General features: G+C 37.9%; 1 protein-coding gene and 1 non-coding gene across 2 annotated transcripts in view; one reads left to right on the top strand and one right to left on the bottom strand.

The window, feature by feature from the left end:
• Positions 1–24,482, top strand: part of DACH2 (dachshund family transcription factor 2) — an 845,266-nt gene that overhangs the window by 41,376 nt on the left and 779,408 nt on the right. The window lies entirely within an intron of this gene.
• On the bottom strand, positions 21,632–21,738 carry LOC145714823 (U6 spliceosomal RNA). Its single transcript, XR_014137014.1, has one exon. It is a non-coding gene; the product is annotated as a U6 spliceosomal RNA (small nuclear RNA).

The following is a 24,482-nucleotide window of genomic DNA, read 5'->3' as shown; positions in this document are numbered from 1 at the left end:
GGATGCACGATGCAACAAAACTTCCATGCTGTTCCACCATCTTCCATATATGGCCTTTATGGTGTTCCCTTTAAACCTACTTTGTTGAAGTTTTTCATTGTGAATGTAAATTGTACTTTGTCAAATGCTTTTCCTGAATCTATTGAGAGGATCATATGGTTCTTATCCTTTCTTTCAGTAATGTGGTCTATCATGTTGATTGATTTATGAATATTGAACCAGCCCTACATCCCAGGAATAAATCCCACTTGATCATCGTGAATAATTCTTTTAATATACTGTTAGATTCTATTTACTAGTATTTGTTGAGAATTTTTGCATCCAGATTCATCAAGAATATCAGCCTTTAATTCTCCTTTCTAGTGGGGTCGTTGTCTGGTTTTAGAATCAAGGTAATTCTGGGTTCATAGAATGAGTTTGGAAGTTTTCCTTCCATTTCTATTTTTTGGGGCAGTTTGAGAGTAATAGGTACTAACTCTTCTTTAAGATCTGGTAGAATTCCTCTGGGAAGCAATCTGGCCCAGGACTCTTGTTTGTTGGGAGATTTTTGATTTCTGATTCAATTTCTTTGCTGGTTATGGGTCTGTTCAAATTTTCTATCTCTTCCTGTTTCAGTTTTGGTAGCTTATATGTTTCTAGGAATTTGTCCGTTTCTTCCAGATTGCCCACTTTGTTGGCATATGATTTTTCAGAGTATTCTCTTGTAACTGTTTATATTTCTGTGGGGTTGGTTGTGATCTCTCCTCTTTCATTTGTGATTTTATCTATTTGGGTCCTTTCTCTTCTCTTTGTTTTTAAGTCTGACTAGGGGTTTATCAATTTTCTTATTCTTTCAAAGAAACAACTCTTAGTTTCATTGATCTTGGTTTTTTTAATTTGTTTGTTTCTTTATCACTTATTTCTGCTCTAATCTTATTATATGCCTTCTTCTGCTGGCTTTAGCCTTTATTTCCTGCTCCTTCTCTAGCTCCTTTAGTTGTAAGGTCAGGTTGTATATTGGGTCCTTTCTTGCTTCTTGAGATACACCTGAATTCCAATACACTTTCCTTTTAGAACTGCCTTTGCTGCATCCCAATGGTTTTGGACTGTTGTGTTTTTATTTTAATTAACTTTCACGTATTTTTTAATTCTTTAATTTCTTGGTTAACCCATTCATCCTTTAGTAGGATGTTCTTTGACCTCCATGTATATGAGGGATTTCCAATGTTTTTCTTGTGTTTGATTTCTAGTTTCTTAGCATTTTGATTTGAAAATATGCATGGTATGATCTCCATCTTTTTGTACCTGTTGAGGTCTGATTTATGGGACCTGTATATGATCTATTCTGAATAATGTTCCATTTGCACTCAAGCAGAATATGTATTCTGCTGCTTTGGATGTTCTGAATGTTCTGAAAATATCTGTTAAGTACATCTGGTCCAGTGTGTCATTCAAAGCCATTGCTTCCTTATTGGTTTTCTGCTTAGGTGATCTGTCCATAGCTGTGAGTGGGGTGTTAAGGTCCCCTACTATTATTGTATTATTATTGACTTTGTTTATGTTTTTTATCAATTGATGCACATATTTATGATTTTTCAAGTTGGGAGCATGAATATTTACAATTGTTAAGTCTTCCTGATTGATAGACCCCTTAATTATGATATAATGTCCTTCTTTATCTCTTGTCACACTCTTTGTTTTAAAGTCTCATTTGTCTGATATAAGTATGCTACCCCAGCTTACTTTGACATCCATTAGCATGGTAGATGGCTCTCATCCCCTCACTTTCAGTCTACAGATTTTTTTCAGTCTAAAATTGGTCTCTTATAGGCAGCCTATAGATGAATCTTATTTTTTTAATCCTTTCTGATACCATATGTATTTTGATTGGAACATTTAGTCCATTTACATTTAGAATGATTATTGAAATATATGAATTTAATGTCATTGTGTTACCTGTAGAGTTGGGTGTTTCTGGTGATGTTCTCTGGTCCTTTCTAGTCTTTGTTCGGTCATTTTTGTCTCCATTCAATGAGTTCCCATTAAATTTTCTTATAGGGTTTGTTTAATGGTTATGAAATACTTTAATTTTTGTTTTTCTGGAAACTATTTCTCCTTCTATTTTTTTTGACTATGTTATTTGCACTACACAGTGTGAATATAGTCTTTCTTTTTAATGTATTAAAAATATTTTTAATGTTTATTTTTGAGAGAGAAAGAGAGCACCAGTGGGGGAGGCCCAGAGAGGGAGATAGAATCCGAAGCAGGCTCCAGGCTCCAAGCTCTAAGCTGTCATCACAGAGTCTGACATGGGGCCCGAACCCATGAACATCGAGATCATGACCCGAAATTGGACACTCAACTGACTGAGCCACCCAGGTGCCCCTAGTCTTTATTTAAACATTAAAAAAAAAGTTTTTGAGAGAGAGAGAGAGACAGAATGTGAGTGCAAGAAGAACAGAGAGATGGAGACACAGAACCCAAAGCAGGCTCCAGTTTCTGAGCTTTCAGCACAGAGCCTGACGTGGGGCTTGAACTCATGAACCATGAGATCATGACATCACCCAGATTCAGATGTTCAGCTGACCCAGGCACCCCTATTTCTCCTTCTTTTCTGAATGACAGCCTTTCTATAAAGAATTCTTGGCAGTATATTTTTCACATTAAGAATGTTGAATTTTTCCTGCCACACCCTTCTGGCCTGCCAAATGTCAGTAGACGGGTGTGCTCTTGACCTTATTTGTCTACCCTTGTAAGTTAATGACCTTTGTCCCTAACTTTCAGAATTCTCTTTATCTTCGTATTTTGAAAGTTTCAGTATAATATGTCATGATGTTGACCTGTATTTGTTGATTTTTAGGGGAGTTTTCTGTGCCTCTTGGACTCGAATTCCTGTTTCCTTCCCCCAATTAGGGAAGTTCTCAGCTATAATTTGTTCAAATAAACCTTCTGGCCCCTTTTTAACCTCTTCTTCTGGGACTCCTAGGATATGAATATTATTTCACTTTATGGAATCACTGAGTTCCCTGTCTGTCTTCATGATCTAATAGTTTTCTTTCCCTCTTCTTTTCATCTTCATTATTTTCCATAATTTTATCTTCTATATGTTTTTTTTAAATTTTTTTTCAATGTTTATTTTTGAGAGACAGAAGACAGAGCATGAGAGGGGGAGAGGCAGAGAGGAGGGAGACACAGAATCGGAAGCAGGCTCCAGGCTCAGAACTGTCAGCCCAGCGCCCAACATGGGGCTCAAACTCATGAACGGTGAGATCATGACCTGAGCTGAAGTCGGACACTTAATTGACTGAGCCACCCAGGTGCCCCATATAATTTTATCTTCTATATCACCTATTCTTTCCTCTGCTTCTTCAATCCATGTTTTGACTATATCCACTTGGTTTTGCATCTCAGTTATAGCATTTTTTATATCAGCCTGACTAGTTTTTATGTCTTTTATCTCTGCAGCAAGGGTTTCTCTGGTGTCTTGTATGCTTTTTTTCAAGCCCAGATTTTAAGTCTTATGACTGTTGTTCTAAATTCTTGTTCAGATATATTACTTATATTTGTTTTGAGAAAGTCCATGGCTGTGATTTCTTCTTGACCTTTCTTTTGGGGGGAAGTCTTCCATCTTCTCATTTTGGCTGTTCTGTCTTTTGAAAACTTACTATGTTTACTGCACCTGACAGAACTATTATATCAAAAAGGGGTCATACACTGCCCATGTCCTGGCACTTCAGGAATTGTTTCTGGTTTATGCTGTTTGCACTCTGCTGTTGCATTCTGGCTGCTCTTTTCCACTGGTAAGTCGTGTGCAGAGCTCATCCTTGCTTGCATAAGGGGTGTTTGGACCTTTAACTAGGTGTGCTTTGATTTGTTTGTTGATATACATCTGGGGAAAAAAAAGAGAAGTATGAAAAAAAAAAGCCTAAATCAAAAAAAAAAAAAAAAGGAAAATGAATAGGAATTAATAAACCAAATGATCAAAAAAACTATAAGCCTGATTCTAAAGAAAAATTTCCAAAGGAAAAAAAAAAAAAAAGAGAAAGATATAAAGAAGCCCAATCCAGAAAAAGAGAAAAGATAATGAAAAAGCAAACTGACAAAGAAACTATAAGCCTGATTCCAAAGAAAAGACAAGAGAAATATAAAAGTCAAGAAAAGAGAGAGAGAGAAAAAAAGTAATCCTGGTCTTATTTCCATCAGAAATGCGGGTGACACTTTGAAGCACTCTATGTTCGGTAGACTTGGTGCATGCGGGGTGCTGCCTATGCTGGTTTTGTTAAGGAGAGGCCCACCTTGCTGCTCAGAGTCAGAACTGTCACAGTAAATATGCATTTGCCAGGCCCAGTGGGGTAGGGGTTGGTACAAGCGAGTCCTGCCTCCACTGGGGTCGCTGTGTTGCTCTCTGAAGTCTGTGTCAGTGGGAGGGGGAAACTCACATTCTCCCACTCTCTTGTCCCCAGACAGGGGATCTCATACCTCTCGCTGTTCAGGAAGCCCTCACAGAATAGTGAGGGTCGTCAGTGTTTCCTTGCAATACAGTTCTCATGGGTTTTATCTTTGGTGCACAGCTGGGATTCAAAACTCCACATCTTAAAGGACCAGGTGCTGTGTAGACTTGGCCCCTCCTTCAGAGCCTCTCTCCATGCTGTGTCTGATTTCCTTTGTCCCAGACAAACAGTCCCATGCCTGTGTGGCCCACGGAATCTATGTTGTAATACTGCGAAAAGCAACAAGCAGATTTTCTGCTCTCTGTCCACACATCCGTCCCCTGCTAATGAAAGGCTTTTTGCTGGTACCTGCTGGGTCTTTTGTCCCTGGGGAGGCAATATACCCTCTTTCAAATGTACTCCAAGAAGCATAATATTATCTCCCAGTGCAATCCTGGAGATCCCTACACCATTCTATGGGGCCAGTACGCTCCTTCTCCCCAGGAGCTCATGCCATAGCTCTGCCCAGGATATAAAGTCACACACTTCCACGACCTCAGAGTAGGCTCCACACGCTGTTTGCAGAAAACCTGCAACACTCAGTTACCCTCAATCACCAGTCTGTGGTCCAGAGAGGTTTTCATCTTGTGGGAACCCAATGCTGCACTCTATCAGCCCCTCTTTCTTTCTCTCCCTTTTCTCTCTCCAAGGGAACGATTCTCTCCCCTCAGCAGCACCACCGTTTTTCTCTTCCACAATGTACTTCCACACACCTTGCACCTGTCACACTGTGTTCCTCCAGTGGAGATCCTTCTGTCAGTCCTCAGAATGATTACCTGTGTGTTCCAAGTAATCTGACCTCAATTAAGCTATGTATGAAGGACAAGGAAAACCTAGGATTCCCCTACTTCTCTGACATCTTAACTTCTCTCCCTAAATTAAAAGTATTTTTTATTTGGGCAGGCTGAGAGGGTAATTCCTCCATGATCCCAAATAAATTCAATCTAATTTCATACAACTCGGGCAACTACTTGTTATGAATTTACATTCTTCAGTCTAGATACTTACTCTGAGTCAAGTGACTGAAGTTCTAGTTTGTCCCTCTCCCAAATTTTCCATTTTTTTCATTTTTAAGAAGAATAATTGACAGAATTGTGTATTCTTGTGTCAAGAATAATTGACAACATTGTGAAATACACCATATTTCGAGTGTAAAACATGGTGATTTTACATATGTGTACATTATGAAACGATTACCACAATCAAGTTAATTAGCATCCAGCACCTCACATAGATGTTTTTTTTTTTTTCTTTTCTGATTCCACATGTAAGTGATACCATACAGCATTTGTCTTTCTCTGTCTGGTTTATTTCACTTCACATAATGTTCTCCAGGTTAATCCCCATGTTAATGCATATGGCAGGATTTCCTTCATTTTAGAGGCTGGATAATATTACACTGTGCATGTGTCTGTGTATCTCTATGTGGGTGTATAATCACAATTTCTTTATCCATTCATCTGTCAGTGAATACTTCAGTTGATTCCATATCTTGGCAATTGTGAATAATGCTGTAATGAAAATGGAAATGCACATATCTCTGGAATATGCTGATTTCATTTCCTTAAAATACATACCAAGAAGTGGGATTGATGGATCACATGGTAGTTCTATTTTTAATTTTTTGAGGAACCTCTGTAGTTTTCTCTATAACACCTGTACAAATTTACGTTTCCAGCAACAGTGTATAAGGATCTGAATAGACATTTTTCCAAAGAAGAAATACAAATGCCAAGCAGATACATGAAAAGACTAATCATCAGGGAAATACAAATAAAAATCATAGTGGGATATCACTTCATACCCGTTAAAAATGGCTGTAATCAAAATGACAAGAAATAACAAATGTCGGTGAGGATGTGGAGAAGAGGGAACCCTTGTCCCTCTCTAATTTACTGTGTAATGTGGGGAAAGTCACCTATCCTTCCTCAGACCTGTTTATTTGTAAAAGAAGGATAATAACCATTTAACGTACTTATCTGAGTGATTGGAAAAATTAAATAAAAAAATGTGACTGTAGGTTTCCAAAACATCAATATACATTTTTATATTTTTTTATCCTTCTCTTCACTAAATAATAATCTACTTGAAGACAGAAATGACATCTTATTGTCTTATCCTAGTTTTCATTTAGTAGGTACCAGCTATAAGCTAGGCTATGTTCTAGCTATTTGGAATAAAAAGGTTAATAAAATATAGTCTCTATGCTGAAGGGGCACATACTTTATTTTATGGAGGAAGAAAGGAGGGGATAAAGTGGGAGCAGTAAACAAATATTTAACTAAATATGATGCTATAGAGTTATGCAATAGAGGCATATTAAGACTGATGAATGGATAAAGAAGATGTGGTATATATACACAATGGAATATTACTCATCCATCAAAAAGAATGAAAACTTGCCATTTGCGATGATGTAGATGGAGCTAGAGTGTATTATGCTAAGTGAAATAAGTCAATAAGAGAAAGACAAATACCATATGATTTCACTCATATGTGGAATGTAAGAAACAAAACAGATGAACATATGGGAAGGGGAAAAAGAGAGAAGGAAACAAACCACAAGAGACTCTTAACAATAGAGGACAAACTGAGGGTTGATGGAGGGAGGTAAGTGGGAGATGGGCTAGATGCGTGATTGTTGTTAAGGAGGGAACTTGTGATTAGCACTAGGTGTTGCATATAAGTGATGAATCACTGAATTCTACTCCTAAAACCAATATTGCACTGTATATGAAATACAAACTAAAATTTAAAGAAATAAAAAATAATAGAGGCATATTAAAAATGCAGAAAATGCCATGACAATGGAGATGGGGACGTTATTGATCCTGACTTGGGATATTCAAACAGTTTCCCCAAAATGGCTTTAGAACTGATTCCTGACGCATGGGTAGAATTTCTTTCTAGGCAGAATTGGAAAGAGAGGGCATTCCAAGGAGAAAGAAGAGGACAGAGAAAGTACAAATGTATGGAAATAATTTACATGTTCTGGAGAGACTGAGTAATTTGGTGTGGTTGAGCTGTAGAGTAGATGCACGGGGAACTGGCTAAAGATCCTGGGGAAGTTGGGAAAATATATTGGAGTGAAGAAGAGACTAGAGGCTGGGAAATTATCTAGGAGATTGCTGTAGTGCTCTGAGAAAGAGATTTTGAAGACTTGGTAGTGGCAGTGGGAATGGAGAAGGTTTTGTTTGAGAGCCATCCCAGAAGTAACACTGACAGGATTTGGTGAATGAATGTAAACCTAGAGGGAGCCTTGTAAGTAAAGAGAATTAACCTTTTTAAGTCTTGTGACTCAGAACTATATACAGTGACTTGTACATAGAAGGGGGTTATTAAATCATTGCCTAATTGGATTGCTTAAAGCTCCTCACTAGAAGATGTTAATATCATCATAAAGATAAGGCCTTATTTTCTTGTATCCACAGCTGCCATTCCAGTAACTTTTAAGAGTATTAAATTCACTATTAAATGATTTTTAGTGTCTCCAAGAGCAAAAAAAAACAATTCTATTTTTCAAGTAAAAATATAAAGAATTTATAGATTGGCTTCTTTGTTATTGAGGACAGGGAAGAATAAGGATATTCAGAAATTTGCTACTTATTATCATGTGAACAGAACTAGATTGATGTTTATCCTTTCAATATATACCTGGTAAAAGGATTTGCTAGACAGATTTATAGTATTTTAAACTAAAACATTACATTTGCAAAACTTTTGATTGCCCTAGGTAGTTCTCAAAAAAGCCCTCTGAAGTTGACAGAATATATATTACTATATTCATGTTGTAACTGAAGACACTGAAACTGGAAGAAGAAAAAATAACTTCTCTAAGTATGACAGCTAGTCAATCTTAGTGTCAAGAATTCCTTTCATTTCTGATTTCAGTTTCTCAGCAAGACCCAGGAATATGTATTTTTATCAAGGTCTTTGGGTTATTCTTCAGCAGATAGTACTTAAGAATCATACACTTATAAACTAACTGGAGTTGGGAAATGAGAATGGAGTAGAGGAGAGGTGTTATCTAAAAGGAAAGTAAGTGTCTAAGGTGTTATAATGGGATTATGGAGGAGGGTGGGATAAAGTCCAAGAAAGGTAGGGAAACAGTCACATTTCTAAGCCCTTAATCTAATTCCTGGGTTTAGAAATGAGGAGCATTGTTCTTGTGATGGTTGTTGCTGCTGTTGTTTTTGCTGGCATTTTATTATTATTTTAAAAAATTTTAAAGTTTAAATTGAGAGAGAGACACACACAAACAGAGCACAAGTTGGGAAGGGGCATAGAGACAGGGAGACAGAATCCAAAGCAGGCTCCAGGCTCTGAGCTGTCAGCACAGAGCCTGATGCAGAGCTCAAACCCACAAACCAACTGTGAGAGCATGACCTGAGCCAAAGTCAGAAGTTCAACCGACTGAGCCACCTAGGCACCCCATTATTTTATTAATTATTAATTATTATTATTGGCTTTTTTAAGTAGATGGGGAGTTAAGCACACGTGGAGCAAATTCAAGTTACTTCTTAAAAGTGTTTGCCTTGTTTTACCAAGACCTAATGGTGAATATGTATCCATGACTTCTTTGAATGTCAGTATGCATTTCTTTCATTAAAATAAAAGTTCCAAGAAGGTAGGATTTTTGTTTGCTTTGTTCATTGTTGTCTTCCCAGAACTTAGAATTGTTTCTGCCACAGACTAGATATACCAGAAGCCTTTGTTGAATCAAATTTCTTGTAGAAAGACATGTCTAAATTCATACATTTGTTGTTGTTAAGCAAGGATACTTTTCTGTAATTGAAGTCTCAAGAGGTTAAGATATGTGACATAAACATGATAGTTTTTTGGTTATGTTGATGTTTGTAGGACTACCAGAAGTACTTCCCAGGACTGGACCAAGCAGTTTCTAAAGACCTGATCTCAGTAGTAGTTGGGTCTATTAGAAATAGAATGATTACTTCAGGTACTTATACATTAAATAGGCCTTTGTGGGCTGGCCTAGGGACATTATATTTTGAATGAGTTGTTTCAATTAACTTAAAATTTAGGAAAGGGGTAAATTGGAATACAAGGTATTATTTTGACATAATCAAAAAACTGTTCACACCTTAGCAATGGTTAATTTACACTGAAATTTCAAAGCATCAAAGAAATACTTTTCAGATTGGATTTAAAGCAATACATGATAAGAGTACAGTTAGAATAATTTGCTGCCTAGCACAAGTCCAACAATATAATAAAAGGTAATGAGAATTAGAAGTAACTAAAAATGAGGAATAATTTATAATTTCCGAGGCACTTTTACATGCCTTATTTCATTGGATTCTTGAAATAATGCATATTTTATAGCAAGGAAACCAAAGCTCACAGAAAATAAGTGACTTATCCAGGGGTACCTGGCTGGTAGTAGTTGTGTTCCACTTCTATAAAGTACATTTCTCCAAATGTATGCACACACACACACACACACACAAAATGAGTTTTGAGGGTTTTAAAGAATCCTCCTTCCCAAATGAGAGGAAAATCTATTTTCAAATGTCTATGAAATCTAAATCGGTTTCTTAATGGCAGCATTTACAATCTTTAGCCTGCAAAATGCTAATTTGTATTCTGTTTTCACATATCTAAGTGGAAAAGGCAATAGACAAAGTTTTCTAATTATTTCTGATCATAGAACATTTTTCTTTTCACAAAGCCTTTCCTGAAATTGGTGTCTCTCAGAATTTACTTCAGGAAATGCTATTTCAGGACCTTGTTCTCAGCTGTCAAAGTCAAAAAGCATTGTCATAGTAGTGTAACTGCTAGAGTTATTTGACTTTTACTATAAGAATCTTGAAGATAGAAGTTTTCAAGTTCCAAAAAAAAGTCCTTAATGCAATGATTGTCTTTAAACAAAACCAAGAAGCTGAGGTAGGCATCTGGGGGGGCAGGAATTATATCCTGAGTGCTCCTCAAATTGTATTATGTAAACGACTACCTATTCCATATACCTGAAGGGAAACCCTATGTAGTTGACCTTGATAAAGAAACAAGGCTTTTGCATGAGGATATGACACATATTGTAGTATATTTTTTCTTTTCCTCCTTATTAATAAGAAAGGCAATTTATAAATGATTTATGCTTTTACTTATAATAAAAACAGAACTATATATTTCTAGCCCTTGGATACTTTAAATCAATTATTTGAAAATGATTTGAAAGCGACTGGAATGATAGCTTTGGGGAATAGGGAATAAGTTTTCTTTTTGGAGACTATTTTATTTCATTCATTTTAACAACTCAATTCAATAAATGGGTTTGCTGAGTGAATGAAAAAAAAAATCCATGAATGAATAAATGCCACCTGTGTATAATGTTCCATCTGAACAAGGAATTTTGAAGACAGCTAAGAGGTGGTTCTTTATCTTCAAAAGTTTGTAATGGAGTTATGAGCTCTTATCTGTTGCCTACTCCAAATAAATAGCTTTCATGCTTTACAAAGTGTTTTTACATTTATTCTCTCATTGAACCTTCATAAAACTCTGGTATGTAAAATCAGACTTTTCCCTCATTTTATATGGAGGGAAAATGACTTGCCTGGGGTTCTATTGTAGAAAGATTAGTGTCAGCTGTCATCTATGTGTTGAAAGGCAAATTCTAATCAATCCTTTGCTGGCAAGCTATTCCTTATGAACCACGCCTGTTTTATCAATCTGTTTAGTAAGGATTCCATATGAATTTGAACTCCTTGGTATATACATTTAACTCGTTCTTAAGTTGTTTTCACTGGGACATGTTCCAAAAGGAAGAAGCTAGACTCGTTTTTTAAACCTTCTCTTAGTGTTTTGTTGGCACATGCTGAAGAATGCACTTCACTGAGAATCTTTGGGACCAGATGATGGTTGTGTCTGAGGTCTGTTTGGTACTTTCCCTCCTTGTATTGGCTGTCTCCATGAACATTTTTGGTAAAGTACATACTGCATTTGTAAAATATAAAATTATTTGCACACTTGTCTTCTCAAAATACAAATATATGCATTCCACTTACCAGGAAGGCATCAGGAAAAACACCAGAAGCTAGACAAGAGAAGACCCAATTCAAGTTATGGCTCCAGAATTTACAAACATGTAGCCATGACAAAGTCATTTAGCCTTGCTAAATCTCTTTCCTCACTTATAAAGCGACAGGGTTACTTTTCTTTGTCTATCTATAGCTTGGTATTTACAAAACTACTGGGCAGACAATGTCTTTGTAGAGGACTTTGAACTTCTACCAGGAAAAGCATTATAAAAATGTAGCTTTTATTATCATCATGCAGCCATTATAGCTGGTACAATTGGTTTTGTTAAGCATTGAAGATCAGGGTTCATGGATTATAGTGTCAATTTTGTCATAAACTTCCTATTTGACTGTGAACACCCAACTTCACACTTTTGTTCCTGAATTTACCTTCTGTAAAATACAGATAGTAATATTTAACTGCATCATACAGGATGTTATGAAACTTTCCTTTTTCAATATTCTCAAGTATAAAGAAACAACAATTATTAGCACTACTTTATTCTGACTGGCATCTTTGTAGGACAGTCTTAGCATATATGAATAAATTAGAGAGGTAAAGTCTTCTTTCTAGTATATAGTTAAAAATTTTTGCATATATCTTTGTCCTATATTCCCTCCTTAAACTGTTATGGAACCAGGCTGGAATGCTGGTGGAAAAACCAAGCAGCACTCGGAGATCTTGGTGGATTGGAGATTTATTTAACACCACCGGGCTCAGAGGAGACCGTTTCTCCAAAGATCTGAGTGCTGAATGCAAGTGGGAAGGGTAATTTATAGTTGCCAGCTTCCATATCTGTGGGGGTTTTCACGTGTGTGGCAAACAGGGCAAGAAGAACCCGGAAGAGGGGTCTCTAAGCTAGAGACTAGATATTGTTTTAGTCCCATCGGCCTTCTTATGGTGTAAAATTTTATTCATTTTCTCAACATTCTCCCCTTTTATGCTTTTTAAAAAATCTTTTATTAGGCATCACTTTTTAGCTCTAGGGGTTGGTACCCTTGGAGGGCTAGGATATGTGCAGCAGTTTGGCGAGCAGCAGTATTTTCAATAAAACGTACCGGGGTATTTAGTATATAGGGGCCAATGGTCACAAGTAAAATTATGGAAAGAAGGGACCCTGCCAGGGAAAGGAGCCAGAATGCCCAGTCTGTGAGATCCCATCCTCTCCATTAACTGATATTTTCCTGTTGTCTACGTTGAACTCTTTCCTTGAGTTACTTAACCTTAGTCCTGACTATTCCTGATTTGCTTACAAAATAGCAACATTCCTCCCCCAGAGAGATACAAGTCTCTCCTTTTTCTGAAGTGAGGAGGTCGAGGGCTCGCCTATTTTGGAGGGACACTGCTGCCAGGGAGTTTATTTGGCTTTGTCAGGTTACCAGGGAGTCTGCCATCCAGTCCATGTCCAGTTTGTTGATGCAGTCTCTATTAGCCCAACAGCAAGAAGCAAGATCAGGGCTATGACACCAGTAAGGGGCAAAGGCTGGCAGAGTTGCATCCAAACCCCTGGGCTCGGTCCATATGTTGATTCCTCAAGCTTCTGCCGTGAGCATGCCAGCCAGCTTCTGGGGTGTGGCTGGAGCAGGGCAGGAGATGTCAGGGGCCAGTGTCTTTTTGAGGGTCAGTTTAAGCAGGTTGACTGGATCTGGATCACTTTGCCAGGTTGAGGGTTCCTCTGAGTTGGCCTTCTTAACTCTGGAGTGATGGACCCATGGGGTGATACCTGAAACTGAATCCTCTATTTGGTGGTATATCTGTAAAGTCCACCTCCAAGTTTTTGAAAGGGGTGGGTTTCTGTTAACTGTCAGATCAGGTTTAGGGAAGATATGGTTTGCATATTTAGAGATCCATCCTGTTTTCCAGTTGTTTAAATAATCTTATGCCCATGAGGTCTTATTATTATCCCCCCAGAATAATAAGCACAGAAGATTATCTATACATGAAATACTGTGACAATTTTTCTGAAGTTTACCTCAAGTTGTCTAGTTTAGGCAAACAACAAACATTTAAAGGCGATCATAACTAGAATTTACCATCCATAACGGTGCATTGTTGAAACATAGTTTTTCTCTCTAAACCCCACCCCCCCCCTTTCCTGAGATAGCCAAATTGAGACCAATGCATTTGTAGAACAAGTCCAGTCTTAACAAACCTGGCCTAATTATTTACATAAGCTCAGCAAGAATAGCGATTGATTGAGGCACCTGGGTGGCTCAGTTGGTTGGGCAGTTGGGCATCTGACTTCAGCTCAGGTCATGATGTCACAGCTTGTGAGTTCCAGCCCCGCATTGAGCTCTGTGCTGACAGCCCAGAGCCTGGAGCCTGCTTCAGATTCTGTGTCTCCCTCTCTCTCTGCCCCTCCCCCACTCATGCTCTGTCTCTCTCCTTCAGAAATAAACATTGAAAAAAATTTAAAAAAGAATAGAGATTGATCATGAGGCTTATTTATTTATTCTGTGAGCTTTTATTTTGTTTTTTTAATATGAAATTCATTGTCAAATTGGTTTCCAAAGAACACCCAGTCTCATCTCAACAGGTGCCCTCCTCAATGCCCATCACCCACTTCCCCTCCCTCCCACCCCCCATCAACCCTCAGTTTATTCTCAGTTTTTAAGAGTCCATGAAGATCTTTTAAAGTCTGCTTTGCTGGAACCTTTTATAAGGAATCTCTGGGTTGAACTTTTAGCAGCCTCTCCAGGCCAGAAGCCAAGCCAAATACTTGCCATCAGGCAGGCCTGCAATACCTGTAGAATTGGGTGAATTCCTCTTCATGAGGTCCCCAAGATATCCTGAGGTTCCTGCACCTGCCAGGAAGTGACCTTCTTTACTCACCTGGTGAGGCTGCTGGGAACTCTGTAGGCAAGGTATCAGGCCAACATTTCCAACGGGCTTTATGGTTCCATGTTTCATAAAGCCAATCTTAGTTCCTTAAAGCTGTCTGGTCATATCTGAGTTTATGAATGCCACTCTCAAATATGACATTCCAGTCAAAGCCTTGGTAAAACCAATATTTGAATGGTGACCTGTCACAAGATGAACAGATTCTTATTGAACTTATGCAAACAATTGTAATTGCTATGAAAGAAAGAATACTCACTGAGAGTTTTTGAATTTCAGGGCAGTTATGTAGAGAGAAAAGATAAATGCTTCAGTTTACAAATAAATACGTTATGACATTTCTGTATATTATAGATATCTTAAGAGAGAGTTTCCTTAATCTGGAAGAGCAAACATTAGAGAACCAGCAATATTTTCAACAAGAATCACAAAACTATAATGTTCCTCAGTTCATTTAATCCCATGTTCCTAATTCTTGTTCAGTTTGAATGCAGCTTTTTAGTTCTGGAAATTCTTACCCATTTTAGTATTAATCTTAAAGATGTCGAATACCTGCATTTGTCCCCAGAGTCGTTTTATAAATCTCCTTGAAGAAGAAACATGTTTTGTGAGAGAATAAGAACAATATAAATGATAAAATCTCAGAAATAGACATTTTTAAAGATCTGGTGAGAGTTCATTATGATGCAATTGACAAAGAAATTCGGTTATTTCTGTGACACATAACACTTCAAGTAATCAGAATATTAAGTGATGACCTTATACCAAAACATTAAAACTTTAGGAATTGCATATATATTTGGGCAGTTACAGCATTTACCTGTGCAATACAACCTAAGGTTTACCATTGTATGACAGTGCCTTTCCAAGTAACTTAGCATCCCAAATAAAAAGGCCTAATTGGTCAAAAAGACTTCATTTACCGTTTAAATCCTGGGAAGTTTGTTAAAACCTTAGGAAGTTATAAGTACATCCTAAATAGGATTACAGATCATTACAAATCTTAAAACTTTATTTATTCAACCAAGGTGGCAATAAAAGATCCTATAGGTGAATGTATAGCATTATATAGTTGTTACCAAAACCTAGCTCCTTTAACATTGAGAAATTTTAGCTAGTAATCAAAGACCTGATAAAGATGAAACCTAAAACTTTGGTTTTCCTGGAAGACAAACCTTTGTTAGCATTGTCTTATCAAGAGCAGATCAACAATGCAAGAACACTTTGACATTTGAGCAGAGAGAAAAGCAGAATTTCAACCTTATACCAGTGTACTTTTAAAATTCCATTCATCTCAACCTTAGTCCATCCTGAGCACACATAAAATTCCTTTCCAAAGATTTCTCTTCATGAACCTTCTACAACTTTCCTTTGCCTTCAAACTTTGTCCCAAAGCCATTTCTCTCCAAATAACCAGTCTCATTTAAGATAAAATTACTTTCTTCTACCCTCAACAAAAATGTATTTCCATTCCTTATATCTTTCTTACATACCTCCTACTTTCCTACGTACAGGGTTGCTTTTCTTATTTCTATCAGTCTTAAGTACACTTAGCAGAATTTTAACTCTTAGGAAACCTTAGTCTCCAATTGAGGAGTTAGTAACCAACTGAGAGGTGTTTACACCAGATTTTCTTTAGATGGTAAATTCATGAACCAATTAAGTACAAAGCATGTTTTCCAGTAGGTCCAAATAGCCTTAATTTCTCTGCAATAAGAAGTTAAAAACACAAACCTGTGTTCAGTAATCAAAGCTTTAGCACTCCATCCTATTTTGAAAAGACCTACATGTCCAAGGGGGTGCACTTTACTCCTTGACCTTGAGGATGGGAGGAGCCAATGGTGCCCGAGGCACTGAGGAGGGTATAGGAACCAGTTATGTAGACCACACCCAAGTTGGTGCAGAAACAACAGGGAGAGGGGAAGGCAGAAGAGGCAAGGTGCCAGTAGAAGTCAGAGAAGGAAAACCTAATTCAAAACCTTTACTCAGACAGAGGAGCAGACACCATGTTGTTTTTCCACCAAAGTGGAAATATGGAGTCCACATCAGGCCAGAGAAGACCGGGAATTTCCCTGAAACAAATGAAGTTTCAGCAACTGCTTGGGAACATTCCTTAAAGTCCCCATCCCGAGGTAGACTAACCACAGTTGGCTCCAATTACAGCTGTTAACCTGGGAAATGAGGGGGAATCCCTCACATCTATTAGGCAGAAGAAGAGGGAGAGAAAGTCAGTGTCTCTTTCAGTCTGATTCTATATCAGCCAGACCAATAAGGTCCCCTTCTCGAGATTCCTCCTCCTGGTTTCGGCTGGGTTTCTGGGACTTTCCCTGGTTGGGACGTTTATTATTTTAATGTCTTTTTTCCTTGCAGTAGGCTCACTGACCCCTTGCTAAGGAGGTTCTGGGCCTCCCCCCCTTTTGTCGTGGTTCTTTTGTGCCTCTGGAGCAAACAGTGTGTAAACCTCACATAGTCTCTTATAATAATCCCTGGGGGAATCCCCTTGCTGCTGGGAATATTTATGGGCTTCTCAGCCCCTGTTCTGATCCCCTGGAGGAGAGCCTCTTGGTACCTGCAGGTGTGGACCGGCATCTGGAGAGCTCCTGCACCTGGCCAAGGGTGCAATCTGGCTGCTGATTCTTGTGGGGGAGGGTTCTCCGGTCCGGTCTGGGAGAGGAGACAAGGGCGACAGCGGTGGAGAGACAGACTGGGGGAGGAGTTTCAAGCTCAGGGTCAGGGGGGAGGGAGCCCGGTGAGTCATAAGGTGGCAGAAAGACAGGATCTTCCTCCCAGTCTCCTGCAAACACTAGGGGAGAGGTGGGTTGCTTCTTTGGCTTCCTGGGTGAGTCTCCGGATAAAGCAGCTAAAACCTTTGCCTGGCTCTGCTTGCTATGGATGAATCACACCCAAGGCGGATGATTTTGGGCAATTTCAAGCCAGAAGTCGATGTATGGAAATTGATCAGGGTGACCTTGGTCTCTGGAGACAACATGCCAGATGCAGTGGACCATTGGGACATCTAAGGTTCCCTCAAAGGGCCCTCCTAAACCAAAAGTGGGCTGTTCTAACTCACATAGGGTCCTTAACGTGCTGGGGGTTATCTTAATTCCATAGTCTCCCAAAAAACCCTTCTTTGGTCTGTCCCAACCCCATAATATTCCCGTGAGGCAGAGTCGCATAGACAGAGGGATAGGGGTGCCCCCTCTAATGAGGAGATGAGTCAGATGCCTGTCTGGCTGTGTCCCGAAGGAACTTAGGTGACGGTTAGCTGTAGCGGTCTCAGCTTTGTGACTTACGATCAGAAACTATTCCAATGCCGCCATACGCTGTGTGGCATTCACCACAGAATCACAGATGGGCTCACTCAGACTCCATGGGCTTTTGGGGACCTTAAGGGTGCCTGCCTGTGGAGCCACAGAATTGAACTTGGCAGGCAAGCTAGACCGAGTTGCACACTCACACTCACATACACACCAGAGGTTATTACATTCCCTCCCATAGAATTCCTACCTGTGAGACTTCTGAGGTCTCCGGGGAGTGATCAGGTCCCCCTTCCACTCTTGTGAGGGGGCCTGACTAGATTGGTCCCCAGCCTTACCGGTTCTGACCTCAGGTCCATGTCCTCACCTGCCAAGTTTCCTCCAGTCCGGCGGGAACGGCAGAGCTGGGCTGGCCTGAGGCAACCCAGTGGGAGACTGCTGAAATTCAGGCAGGGCACACCTTCTCCCTTGCAATTCCTCCTTCTGTCACCGCCTCGCCATTCTTCCAAACCGGTGGCAACATATGGGCCAGCGTGTTTGGGCTTCCCTGTCAGGGAACCAAATATACTACGGAACCAGGCTGAAATGCTGGCGGAAAAACCAAGTGGCACTCGGAGATCTTGGTGGATTGGAGATTTATTTAACACCAGTGGGCTCAGAGGAGACTGTTTCTCCAAAGATCTGAGTGCAGAATGCAAGTGGGAAAGGTAATTTATAGTTGTCAGCTTCCATATCTGTGGGGTTTTCGCTCGTGCGGCAAACAGGGCAAGAAGAACCCAGAAGAGGGGTCTCTAAGCTAGAGACCAGAGCTTGTTTTAGTCCCATTGGCCATCTTATGGTGTAAAATTTTATTCCTTTTCCCAAAACAACTAATATTTACTGAACTCCACCCGTGTGCCAGGAATTGAATTTAGTGCTGAGAGTTCAAAAGTGGCACTTCCCTGTACCTGCTTTAGGAGGTTTAGAAGTAGAGATCATAAGTTTCTTCAACTGAGTCCTGCTGCTGCTTCAGGTACAGTGCAAGAAAGCAGGATGCTGACAGGGTCCAACAAAGCATGACAGTTGAAACTATTAATGATGATGTCTACTATTTCATAGGAATGAGGCTTGAGGTGCTTACTGGGTCTTAGTTTCTACTATTCATCCATTACCTAGCTATGTGACTTTGGGCACATCAGCTCTACTCCTTGGCATCTCAGTTTTCTCATCTGCAGTCTTTAAGACATCATTTATTTTAGGGTTTCTGTCTTTCAGCTACAGGCAAGACAACAGTTTGTAAAGACAAGGGAGTTTGTTTCTTATGATTAGCTTCATTAGCCAATCAAGATTGGAAAAGAATGTCTGGGATGAATGGTCCCTTATGGACCTTTGAATGAATAACACCTTTCATGGTGTGTGTAAAGGGAAATGATGAGTTTGTTGATCCAATGTAGCCCACTATAAATACAAACTTCAAGCCAAGTTTGTTGTTTTCTTGGATTACATTTCCTTAATTTACAGGATCAATCAAAATTGGAGTTTACCTTGAGGTTAATGATATGTACAGTGTTAAGTGAAGGCAGAAATGAAATATTTTATTTTTCAGAGGGCTTTATGTGATTTACTCTATCTTTGTAGTAGGCAGATTTGTCTTGCTCAGAATATCCTTATTGTATGTACTCCTTGGAGTCCTAAGAAAAATCATGCATAATTTCAATTTCAGTGCAGATATCACAAGCTTCCTAAAAGTTTCAACTTAGAATTTATGTTTCTTTCTCCCTGCTTGACTTGAGTGGCAGGAGGCTTAAGGGGGTAGGGCCATGTCTCCTTCCACTTGTGTATCATGGCCCAGCAACTTGATGCTTTAGGCATTATTTAAAAATCCAATGTATTCAAACTTTGGCTTCTGAGAGCAGTAGAATCCGTACAAACAAATAATAGAGTGAAAAATACAGAATTTTCATTAAGGAAAAGACTATACTGTGTCCTTTTAAATCAGTATTCAGAAGTTAATCTCAGCATTCACAACCTACTATGTGCTTTAGCTTTGTGCTCATGAAGAAAAGAAAGGAACAAAAAAGTTGATAGTTCTTCTTTCAAATACTATTGTGGCATAAAGAAATAAGTTTAATATATGCCAACAGTGAGCTCCACTAACATTTAACTAATTAAATTTAACTAATTTAATGCTAGTCTCATTAATTTAATACAAGTCTCTTTGAGCCCTGCATAATTGCTGCCAAGAAAGATAGTGCAACTCAGTGAAGAACAGTTTGTGCAGAGCCACCCCAAATTCGTCTGGTTTACTAGAGTAACACAACTGTTAAATTTTCTAGTTTTATTTTTCTTCACAGTATTGGTTCACTCATGAAGATAAAAAAAAAAAAGGAGGGGCTCTTTAAAAATACCCATGCATGATTACTATCTAGATTTTCCTTGAATTGCTTGTTACTTCATGTTCACAAAAGCTATTTTATATTTAAATGCATGAACTTTTGCATTTAGAATGTGTCTAATTTTTCTCAGTTGTGGTTATATCCTTTTAAGAATGATAATTTTAAAACCTCCTTCTTTTAACCTTGTGATACTTTAATTAAAAAAAAACTTAAAAAGCAAAGGAATGAATTAGTAGTAGCTTTATTGTTGTTAGTCTATGGATTTTGACTCTGCAAACTTCTGTTCAGGATTCCTTTGATAGAGAATTAATTTAAAAGAAAATAAAAGAAAGACAAGAAATGCTGACATCAGCTCAAAAGTTTTTTGCTGACCTTTAGTTAACAAAGCTCTAAATGGCTACTAGTCTTCCACCTGCAATCAAGTGTAATAAACCTTTGCAGCAGAAGTCAAATTCTAGGAGAAAAAAGTTGGAAGCACACACTTACACCATAAAACCTTATTTATTGTAACCATCAGTCTTCTAAGATGTGCTCCACAATGGGATTTGGTAAAGCCATTACAAGGTGCCATATGAGTTCCATTTGCCTACAGTAAATAGAATGTCAGAAATGTCAGGGGGAAATAAATATCGGGCTGGTTAAAAGGGAGCAGAGATGGCTCAAATCATCATTGAGAGGATTGATTTATCTGGCATGCTGTAATGACTGCAGATGTGGATCTGTTATTCTAGATGAGCAATGAATTTGATGAGCTGATAACATACGGCCAGAGAGCCTGGCTTTAATTACTGATGAGGAATTTATTTGTGAAGCACTATGATTTACGGAGGGTTTGTTCTGTTATTGACAGGTGACCTTGGGGCTTTTCTCTTCTGATGAATCCCCGAAAAGGAGCTTTTAAAAGAAATAATCAAACGAAAAGTATTTTATCTGTGCTTAGAACACAATGAAGTCATTTGAGATACATTGTTGGGGTGGAAGCTACATTCTTGCTACACACAAAAAGTTCGCTGTTCTGGTTATTTGCTGCTTATAAATTACTGCTGATTTTTACTCAAGTATATTTTTATGTTTTTCCTCTAAAGTAAGCCTTAATTCTGAGACTAGATGTTGGTATTTATTAGTGTGCTTCTGTCAAGTCAGTTTGAAAAGTAGTTAACTAATTTTCTTTTTCAAACCTTTTATTGTATTTCTTTCTTGTTTTACTTCTGAAGAGCTGGCGGGCATTGGCACTGCAATTTTTTGTGTGAGTATTGTAATGTTTTCTGCAAAAAGTATTATACAGTCTACAATGAAAATCTTAGCATAAATAGGCTGAGGCTTTTATATCTGCATTTGTTTGCATGTATAGAACAATAACTAAACTACTTTATACTATTATATTATACTATTATATTATACTATTATAATAATACTATTATATTTTATTTATACTGGATTTTATTAACTAATATCTGTCTTCTGTATTTCGGATGAGGGGATTTTATCATTAAGGACAAATGTGACTTATTTATTTATTTATTTATTTATTTATTTATTTATATGAAATTTATTGTCAAATTGGTTTCCATAAAACACCCAGTGCTCATCCCAACAGGTGCCCTCCTCAATGCCCATCACCCACTTTCCCCTCCCCCCACCTCCTATCAACCCTTGGAAAAATATGGAACGCTTCATGAATTTGTGTGTCATCCTAGTGCAGGGGCCATGCTAATCTTTTCTGTATCGTTCCAGTTTTAGTATATGTGCTGCTGAAGCGAGCACAAATGTGACTATTTTAGAATAAATTTACACCCTAAATTGTGTTACTATAATGTAGAACTAATGTATATATATTCCTAAAACTAAGATTTTATTTAATTTATCAAAGCAGGTCGACTTGAATTTTTTTTAAATTGGAGGTTAATAAAGATTAAATAATAATTAAAGCAGGCTTTACCCGTTTTTTCCCCTTTTTTGTGGTTTTATATTTTTAGGTGGGAAACCTTTTTTTTCCTTTTGCTTTTTTTCTATTGTGGATTTACCATTATAAACTATATATAGACTTATTTTTTAATTTTTTTAATGTTTATTTATTCTTGAGAGAGAGAGACAGAGACAGAGTGTGAGTGAGGGAGGGTCAGAGAGAGAAGGAGACACAGAATCTGAAGCAGGCTCCAGGCTCTGAGCTGTTAGCACAGAGCCCGACACGGGGCTCGAACTCACAAGCTGTGAGATCATGACCTGAGCTGAAGTCGGACGCCCAACTGACTGAGCCACCCAGGTGCCCCTGTATATAGACTTCTATATTTTTCCCTCAAGTAGAAGATTCACTTCTCATCTTATTCATTTTACATAGGTTAAGTTCCACCAAACAAATGTCAAGTATATGTTTTCAGGCAATGGGTAAATGCTCTCATGGTAGTATGATCTGTATTTTGGGAAGCTCAAGCACACTAAAAGGTCAAATGGCTAAAATCACAGTTTTCTTACCACAGAATTTTACCATGAGGCACAAGAGTCAGTTCCTACTTCAAAGTATGTGACTTACTTTCATAGAACAAAATATATGCGTTTACACACTCTCTTTATATTCTTTCAGTGTAATCTCCTGACAGCATTTTATTAGTCTCCAAGGCCAATGTCTAAAGAAAATAGAAGTAAATGGAATAAATTCCATTTGCTATGGTGAGACTGAGGAACCAAAATTAAATACTTTAAAGAAGTTGATTCAGAAAAAGAATGAGCATAATTAACAGGCTACTGCTCAAAAAAGAAATAAAGGTAGATTAGTCACTGAAATATATCTACGTCTACAATGTGTTATTTAATCAACACATCAGAATTTATGCATCCAAACTAGTTATTTAGATATAAACTTTTCCAAATAATACTGCTTTTGCTCATAACATTTTTGAATCACGCTTTATGGAATTATATGCTAATCATATGTTTTGTTTTTATAAATGTAATCAGTAATAGCAGTCATTATCCTTTAGGATGAATTATTTTTCATTATAACCTCATAAATTTTACGTATTAGTGGAAAACTGAAAAACTCAGGTGATCTTTTTCCGGTCTTATTTTCCTTGACCTTTCTGCAGCTTTTGAAAAGATTGAAAATCTTTCTTCTTGCCTTCTGTAACAATATAATTTTCTGGTTTTCCTAGGTCTCTTTGATCACTCTTCATCACTGTTATCTCCATAGCTAAAGAATAAAAAATTCTATTGTTGGCCCTGTTTTTCTACCTCTATATTTACTTCCTTAAAGAGATCATGACTTAAAACTACTACCTCTTCAAAAGTGATGCTGAAACTCCAGAAACAATAGCTTTTCGTCTTTCCTGTCTTAGAATTCTAGCTGCCTTTAGTCATGTTTATATACCTCCAAACTGGGCTTAGAATTCTCATCTCTAAATCACCCTTCATAATTGTCTATATTAATATTAGTTGTATATATAATAATTGTATATATTTTTAATAATTGTGTATAGCAGTATGATTCCATTTTACAAGTTTATGATTCTCATTCAAACTTTACTGCCTTTTGACCCCCCCTTTCCCCCTTTTTTCCCCTTCCCTACTGTCCATTTCTAGTCCACCCTAACACACAGTAACTATAATGTTGGAATTGCCTCCTGGCTTTTTCAGTCCCTTATTCTTCTGGATTACCTTCATATTGCTTCTAGCATAATCATTTAAAAAATTTGTATAGTTTGCTGTTTTTATTTTCCTTAAGAGTCTTTAGTGAATCTTTTCTTTAAGTTTATTTATGTGGAGGGGGAGGCAGAGAGAGAGGGAGAGAGAGAATCCCAAGCAGGCTCTGTGCTGTCAGCCTGACACCGCTCGCGATCTGACAAACCAGGGGATCGTGAACTGAGAATCAAGAGTTGGAGTCTTAACCATCTGAGCCACCCAGGCGCCCCATCTTTAGTGGATCTTTTAGTGATTTTTAATTGTCTTTAGTATTAAATTTGAACTCCTGAGCTAAGAATTCAGTCTTTTCTATTATATGATTAACTCATACCTATTAAAACCTATCTGGTCTTCTGAGTTTTCATTCTAACAGCTTCAGTAATCAATCATGGGTGGGTGGCTCACAAATTGCTATCTTAAGTTTGATGTTGTCAGAAGAAGGATGAAATTGGTGGATCAAGTTACTTGGTTTTGCCTCTAGCCAAGTAAGTATGGATAAGTCAGTGATCTCCACAGTACATGCAGAAGACATTTAATGAATGTTGGTAGAATTAAAATACTGTCTTAAGGTGTTTCTCTGTGACTGTTTAAGAGTAGTTAAAGACTTAAAGAGTAGTTTATTTCCATGGATGCACATCTATGTCACAAGTAAAATGAAATCCAGAGAGTTTTCCGTATTAGTTCTAGACCTCCTCATTTGCTTCTATTTAGTTTAATATAAAATTATCTTCTTTATGTAAGCTACAAAAAAGTACTACTCTTCCTCATCCTTATATACGAAGGTGTGTTTTGTTTGTTTGTTTTTACCAAATAGAAAAAAAAATTAACTCCAA

The sequence above is a fragment of the Panthera onca genome, chromosome X (assembly GCF_046562875.1).
Source record: "Panthera onca isolate mPanOnc1 chromosome X, mPanOnc1 haplotype 2, whole genome shotgun sequence".
Taxonomy (NCBI): Eukaryota; Metazoa; Chordata; class Mammalia; order Carnivora; family Felidae; genus Panthera; species Panthera onca.
Note: the sequence above shows the minus strand (reverse complement) of the source record. Positions and strands in the feature narration are given on the sequence as shown.